Source organism: Squalius cephalus (assembly GCF_949319135.1).
Source record: "Squalius cephalus genome assembly, chromosome: 24".
NCBI lineage: Eukaryota > Metazoa > Chordata > Actinopteri > Cypriniformes > Leuciscidae > Squalius > Squalius cephalus.
This window is the reverse complement of record NC_137145.1, coordinates 28,588,604-28,594,755: the sequence shown is the minus strand read 5'-3', so window position 1 is coordinate 28,594,755 and position 6,152 is coordinate 28,588,604. Positions and strand designations below refer to the sequence as shown.

General features: G+C 36.2%; 1 long non-coding RNA gene across 1 annotated transcript; it reads right to left on the bottom strand.

Annotated features, from left to right (window-relative positions):
• Positions 1-3,047: 3,047 nt before the first annotated feature.
• Positions 3,048-5,638, bottom strand: LOC307152791. The gene is made up of 4 exons (XR_013820049.1): positions 5,534-5,638; positions 4,677-4,796; positions 4,460-4,520; positions 3,048-3,441 (listed from the first exon to the last, which is right to left on the bottom strand). It is a non-coding gene; the product is annotated as an uncharacterized lncRNA (long non-coding RNA).
• Between the last annotated feature and the right edge of the window lie 514 nt (positions 5,639-6,152).

The following is a 6,152-nucleotide window of genomic DNA, read 5'->3' as shown; positions in this document are numbered from 1 at the left end:
AAATACTCGCTATATTCCTGTTTTCTGCTTCGGCATATTATAGAGCCAATTGGATAAATTATGCAATGATAATTGAGTGGGTGTGGTTGGTATGTGTGTTATAAAAAATATATATGTGTTTGTGTGCATGTGTGTGTTTGTAGTAGCCTGACTACGTCAGACTTCCTACTTCCGCTCAATTTCATTTCGCTCCTGTAGTGGGTAGTCAGTCTGAGATAGCAGCTTATCTTTCAGTTTTCCACCGGCCTTCGGACGGCCGGGCCAATCAACGAACAGAGGGCGGGCTGAGAGCCGTGACGTAGACACTGATTGTACCGTGGATGCGTAGATTTACTTCACATAATCTTCAAAAGTCGTTCACAGCCATGTTTACTCCGGTATTTCGCTCGATGGTTTTGTTTTCGCATCATACATGTGTTTACAGTGGAAGTTAGATGCGGCTGCGCATGCGCATAACACACGCCATAACCAAACGCCATGTGATTGGCTTACGGGTAACCAATGATTTTAAACTTCAGACAAGCGCCCCCTAGCAAGAGAGAAAACACTTCTCTATTATGCCATTCCAGACTCTGTCTACGAAGCAAAGTGAAGTAGCAGAGTTTGGTATTACCAGGCTATGTTTGTAGAATTAAGAGAGAAAAACTCAACTGCAAATAACAAAGCCAATCACTGTGTTCACCAGTGGAGTTTTGCTGGCATCCAATGGAGAAAGTCTGGTACTGCGCCCAAACAGAATCTTACCGAAAGCTCATTTTTTGAGATATCATCCTCAAATTTGGAACACAACTTATTTAGATTTATGGCTTTGATTTTCTATCTGTTTTAGAGTTAAACTTGTTTCATAAAATATATATTTTATATAATTGATGCACAAGGGTTTAATTAAGCCATAGGTGCATATTTGAGCTACTGAACATATACTTGATCTTGATTTTTCCATACATACTCCTTTTGATGCTTCATAAGCCTTTTAGAAGTCCATTTCTGACCTATTGAACTTTTGTTGGTCAAAGGATCCTTCTGATGTTACATCACCCATAAAAAAAAGAAAATTTCTGACCTACTAAACATATTTCTGGCCAGAGACCTTGAACATTTACCTTACTATACATATTTCTCCTACTATACAGACTTCTTGTGATGTTATATCAGCCAGACTGTAGTCCATATTTGACCAATTTAACATATTTTTGGCCAAAGAATCCTCAAAATGTTTTTTACTATTATAAACTGATCGACTCTGATGTCAAATCAGCCATACAGAAGTCCATATTTGACCCAAGGAATATATTTATGGCCAAAGAGTCCTCGATCTTGGACTTGGACTCTATACATACTCATAGACCCCTTCTAATGCTACATAAGCCATATAGATGTCCATATCTGACCTTTTGAACTTATTTCTGGTCAAAGTGTCCTCAAAAATTTTCAAACTATATAAAGTTATAGACTCCTTCTGATAATAAATCAGCTATACAGAGGTCCCCTTTTGACATACTGAACATATTTCTGGCCAAAGAGTTCTTGAACATTGTCTTGCTATACTACAGATTGACTTCTTGTGATGTTATATTAACCAGCCAGTAGTCTATTTTTGACCTACTGAACATATTTCTGGCCAGAGTCTGTGAACATCTATACATATAGACTGACTTCTCATAATGTTAAATCAGGCAGACAGTAGTCCATATTTGACCGATTGAAAAAAAAATTGACCAAAGAGTTCTCAAATGGATTTTGTCTATCATAAACGTATAGACTCCTGATTATGAATTATGATTGATCATGTGAACTCGTTTTTGGATGGTAACCACACAAAGGAGTCTTTTGTTTTTAAATATGAGTTTTATAATTTAATTAGAAGGAATACATGTTTAACAACCTAAATATAAAATATTCAAGGAATCTATCCCTGCAGCCGGAACCAGAAGAGATCTGTCATCATTTACCATAAATGGGCAAGTAAGTGTGACGCATCTGTTCAGCTGGGTTGTCATTGGCTGTGACTTTCTCGCAGAACTCGCTGTGATTGGACTATCGTTTAACCCATATAAAACGGCGCTTCATGTTACAAAGTATGTTTTGGTGTTATGATTACATTGGTTATACATTAAGTTAACTCCTTTACCGAGATCCCAACCCTAACCCTAAGCATGTCTGCACATTTCAATGAACTACAGCACCATGTTTCCTGTTCCCTTGATAGAATGACAGAGATATGTGGGAAATGTAGTTTAAAATGTTTAGTAATGAAACAATAATTGTTAAATAAATAATATCTTTAATGGACAACTGGATATCTAAATTTGTTCACTGTGCAAACCTTTATGACATATATGAGGAACAGGCTGAAATTTGATATTTTACTGTGAGCACTTTAAAAATAACCTTTATGACAGCCATCCATATGTCTGAAAACTGTGCCCAACAATATTTATTAAACATAAGCAGTTGTCCTGCCGATTTTCTAATAGCCATTTGAAATGTGCATTTGTTTGCTCTTCTGGGGGCCGTTGCTTGGCCCCTGGGGGTGGAAGGACAGTACAATCTATACAGATCAACACACTCTATTACTATTACACAAGGGTAATGCACCATTCAGTAAAACAAAAAACAGTGTCAACATTTCCTTTTCACCCCCTCTGACTGCTGCTTATATGCCTGACATCAGTGATATATGCTTTCATTTTAAAAGCAGTAGTAGATGTACTAGAATGATCAACATGGATCATCTTCAATTATGCTTGAAGTGTTTATAGCAAGATAGCCCACTGCAGCCTCTTGTTATTCAGTTTCCCTTTATTTCACTGAAAACTGGCATACACGCAAGTATGTGCAATTTATGTTGCATTGTTGTCCCAAATTTCATTAACCAGATCTAAATTCTTTGTCCAAAGTAAAAGAATCACGATAATTAATTATAATAGTTGTTTTTAAATTATGAACTAAACTAAAGAAATAAGAAATTACAATTTCTGAAATAAAAATGTCTATTTACTGTACCAAACACCACTTTCAATACACAATATTCACCATACTTCATTAAACAACATTTTATTGGAGGACAAAGCATAAAGTTGATAAAGTAGCATAAAGACAAATGAGATTCAAGATTAATAAAAATCAAAAATACGTTAACGTCATATGAATCCATTCACAGCTGCTGAAGCCACAAAACAAGTGCCAGAGAATCATATTCAGTCACCCACAGAAAATAGATTTGATTTTGTGTTGGAAAATAATGATTCATTATCACAGCTAAACTGATTTCTTGCTCTTCCCTGTACATGTCTATCATGTTCATGTTCTTCTTCCTCGTCTAAACAGTTTGTTCAGTTGTACATGAACAGAAGATGTGATCACTGATGTGATGTAGCTTTTTCTCAACCAGAGGAAGAAGTCTCAACATCCCATCGTCAGGCGTTCTCCAGTCCTGGTCTGAAAGTAAAACAGAAAACACAAACCATTCAAATGAAGTTGTTTAATGGACAGTCAGGTCAGCTTATGTTCTGCGTTATTTAAAGCAGTGATGGTTTACTCTGGCCCTTTAGCTCCGACCCCAAACCCTCCTGCCTACTGTCTAGAAGTAAACCTGAAGACTTTGGTTAAAATTTTCAGATGTGCTCGATTAGGGTTGGAGGTTCACTCTCAACCTCAAAAAGTAGAATGCAAAGGGCCAGAGTTGCCTGTTCCTGATTTAAATTTACAAAGCAGCAGTCAGTACATTATATAATATACACATTGAAGTATTTCAATATATATATATATATATATATATATTATATATATATATAATATTGCAGCACATAATACAAGTACTGAACAAAACCAGTTTTACCCATATGTGACCCTGGTCACGAGTCGCACGGGTATATTTGTGGCAATAGCCAACAATACATTGTATGGGTCAAAATGATCGATTTTTCTTTTATGCCAAAAATCATTAGGATATTAAGTAAAGATCATGTTCCATGAAGATATTTTGTAAGTTTCCTACCGTAAATATATAAAACATTTATTTTTGTGAGTGAATGCTGCACATAAATTCTCAATGTTTTGATTTTCTTGCACCCTCAGATTCCAGATTTCCAAATAGTTGTATCTCGGCCAAATATTGTCATATCATAATAAACCATACATCAATGGAAAGCTTATTTGTTCAGCTTCCAGAATATGTATAAATGTGACTGGTTTTGTGGTCCAGGGTCACATATCAACAGCAACCTATTTTAAAAGATCTTTAAGAAAGGCATGGTCTCTTTTGAGCCTTTGCAAGTGATGCTTGATTTCTTTCAAGACAACATATTCTTCTGTCACTTGTTTCAAAGTGACAGGTTTCTTCTGTAACCTGTACAATGTAAAATTGTCAACATCAAATTATGTACTACAGCATTGTTTCAATACAAGACTCGCACAGCTTTCTGTCTCCTTTGGGCACCAGATGTTCCTTTCTCACCCGAAACAAAGGACTTATTCGATTAGCTTGCGTTGACATAAGGACTGGTCTTCCTTCTCTGCTGTAAAACAAGAAAGTCTCGACTTACTCTATATGCAATTACTACTGTTCTTGAAACATATAAATTAAGACAGTTATAAATAAGTTAATTTACCATACGATTCAGGAGAGAGCATTTGAAGAGTAAATACTGATTGAAATATTCTACAAACTTCACCTGGGAAGGGCTGATCACGCAAGATTCGCTGCGACTCACTAGTAGCTCTTGTAAGGGTTGGCTTTTGAAAGAGCAGTTGAGTTTGATATTGTAAAGCTTTAAAAAAAGGACTAAGTAATCCTGCAAGACAGAAAGGAAGGTAATTTTAATACATTACTTACAAATAGTCAGTTTATATATAACTAGGATTTATTTCTGTAAAGAGTGTTGCATAATTAAATGTTGAAAGCATTTTTATGTAATAAGTTCACTGATATGTGGGCATTTCTATGAATAAAAGTATGTCTTTAATAGCAAGCAATAATCATATGAACTCGTTTGAAAATAACATGATTTACATGCAAACGGGACAGTTATCAGCAGTGTAACTGATCTGATTATGACAAAATAATCGAGTGTCTGATGTCATGGGACAAGATAGATAAGCTTTAACACTCTTGCAAACAGAGGAAGTTTATGAGGTGTGGAGAGACATCATGTATCATTAGAACATGAACAGACAGGGACCAATTTGTAATAATTTTAATGAATACAATGCAATTAATATAAACTTTCTGACAGTGTGAGGGACATCTGACTACTTTCCAAGAAGGGGCGCAACTGATTTACAAATATTGTGATAAATATGTACAGAAATTGGGTCAGTAGCCAATGACAGCGCTAGGAGTAAAAGCTGCAGGATTGTGTACGAGAAATGTGTACGAATATCGTACGAATTTGACAATTTGTTAAATCTTGTGAATTATTAAGACTTTGAGACTATGTTCGTACTGATTGGGCTATGGGTTTTGTGAGGTTGTGAGGAAACAACAAATGCTTGATAAAATGTTTGATTTAGGGTTAAAACCAACACATACCATTGCGAATATTTGCCTTTGCAGCTGTCCGTCTCCTCCGTTTACTTCTCCTCAAACAATAATGGGCTGACTGAGTCTGAAAGGTCCTTTTGGTCTTTTCAGCTGAAAAAAGAGAAAAGAAAATATCATTATGTATAATATATAGAATTATTTAAATGAAAAAGTACTGTTTTACCTTACAAATAATGGATGTTACATTATAAAGCATTAAAAGCATGGTAAGTGTTGTGGTTAATATGCATTTACAACAAATATCACTTTAAAACTACCAATACTGAGGTAAAAGCATGGTAAGTTTTGTGATTACTGTCCTTTACTACACCCATCACAGTAAAACTAAGGTTCCCTTTCGTCAGCAGGGAACTCCGACGCCTCGTCGGGGGAGTTCCCCTGACGAATTGGGATCACGCTAGGGAGACCAATTGCCTTCGAGTGAATTAAAACGAGCCAATGAACATTGGCATGCAACATTTGCATTCCGCAGCCCGCCTACCAGCGCGGGTATAAAGCCCGGAAGCAAACATTGCATCATCGCTTTTTGCTTCGGAGCCGACCGGTTGTGTCCTCTCTGAGTGAATGAGCTTAAGATTGTATCTTTCTTACGCTCTACGAGTCTGCT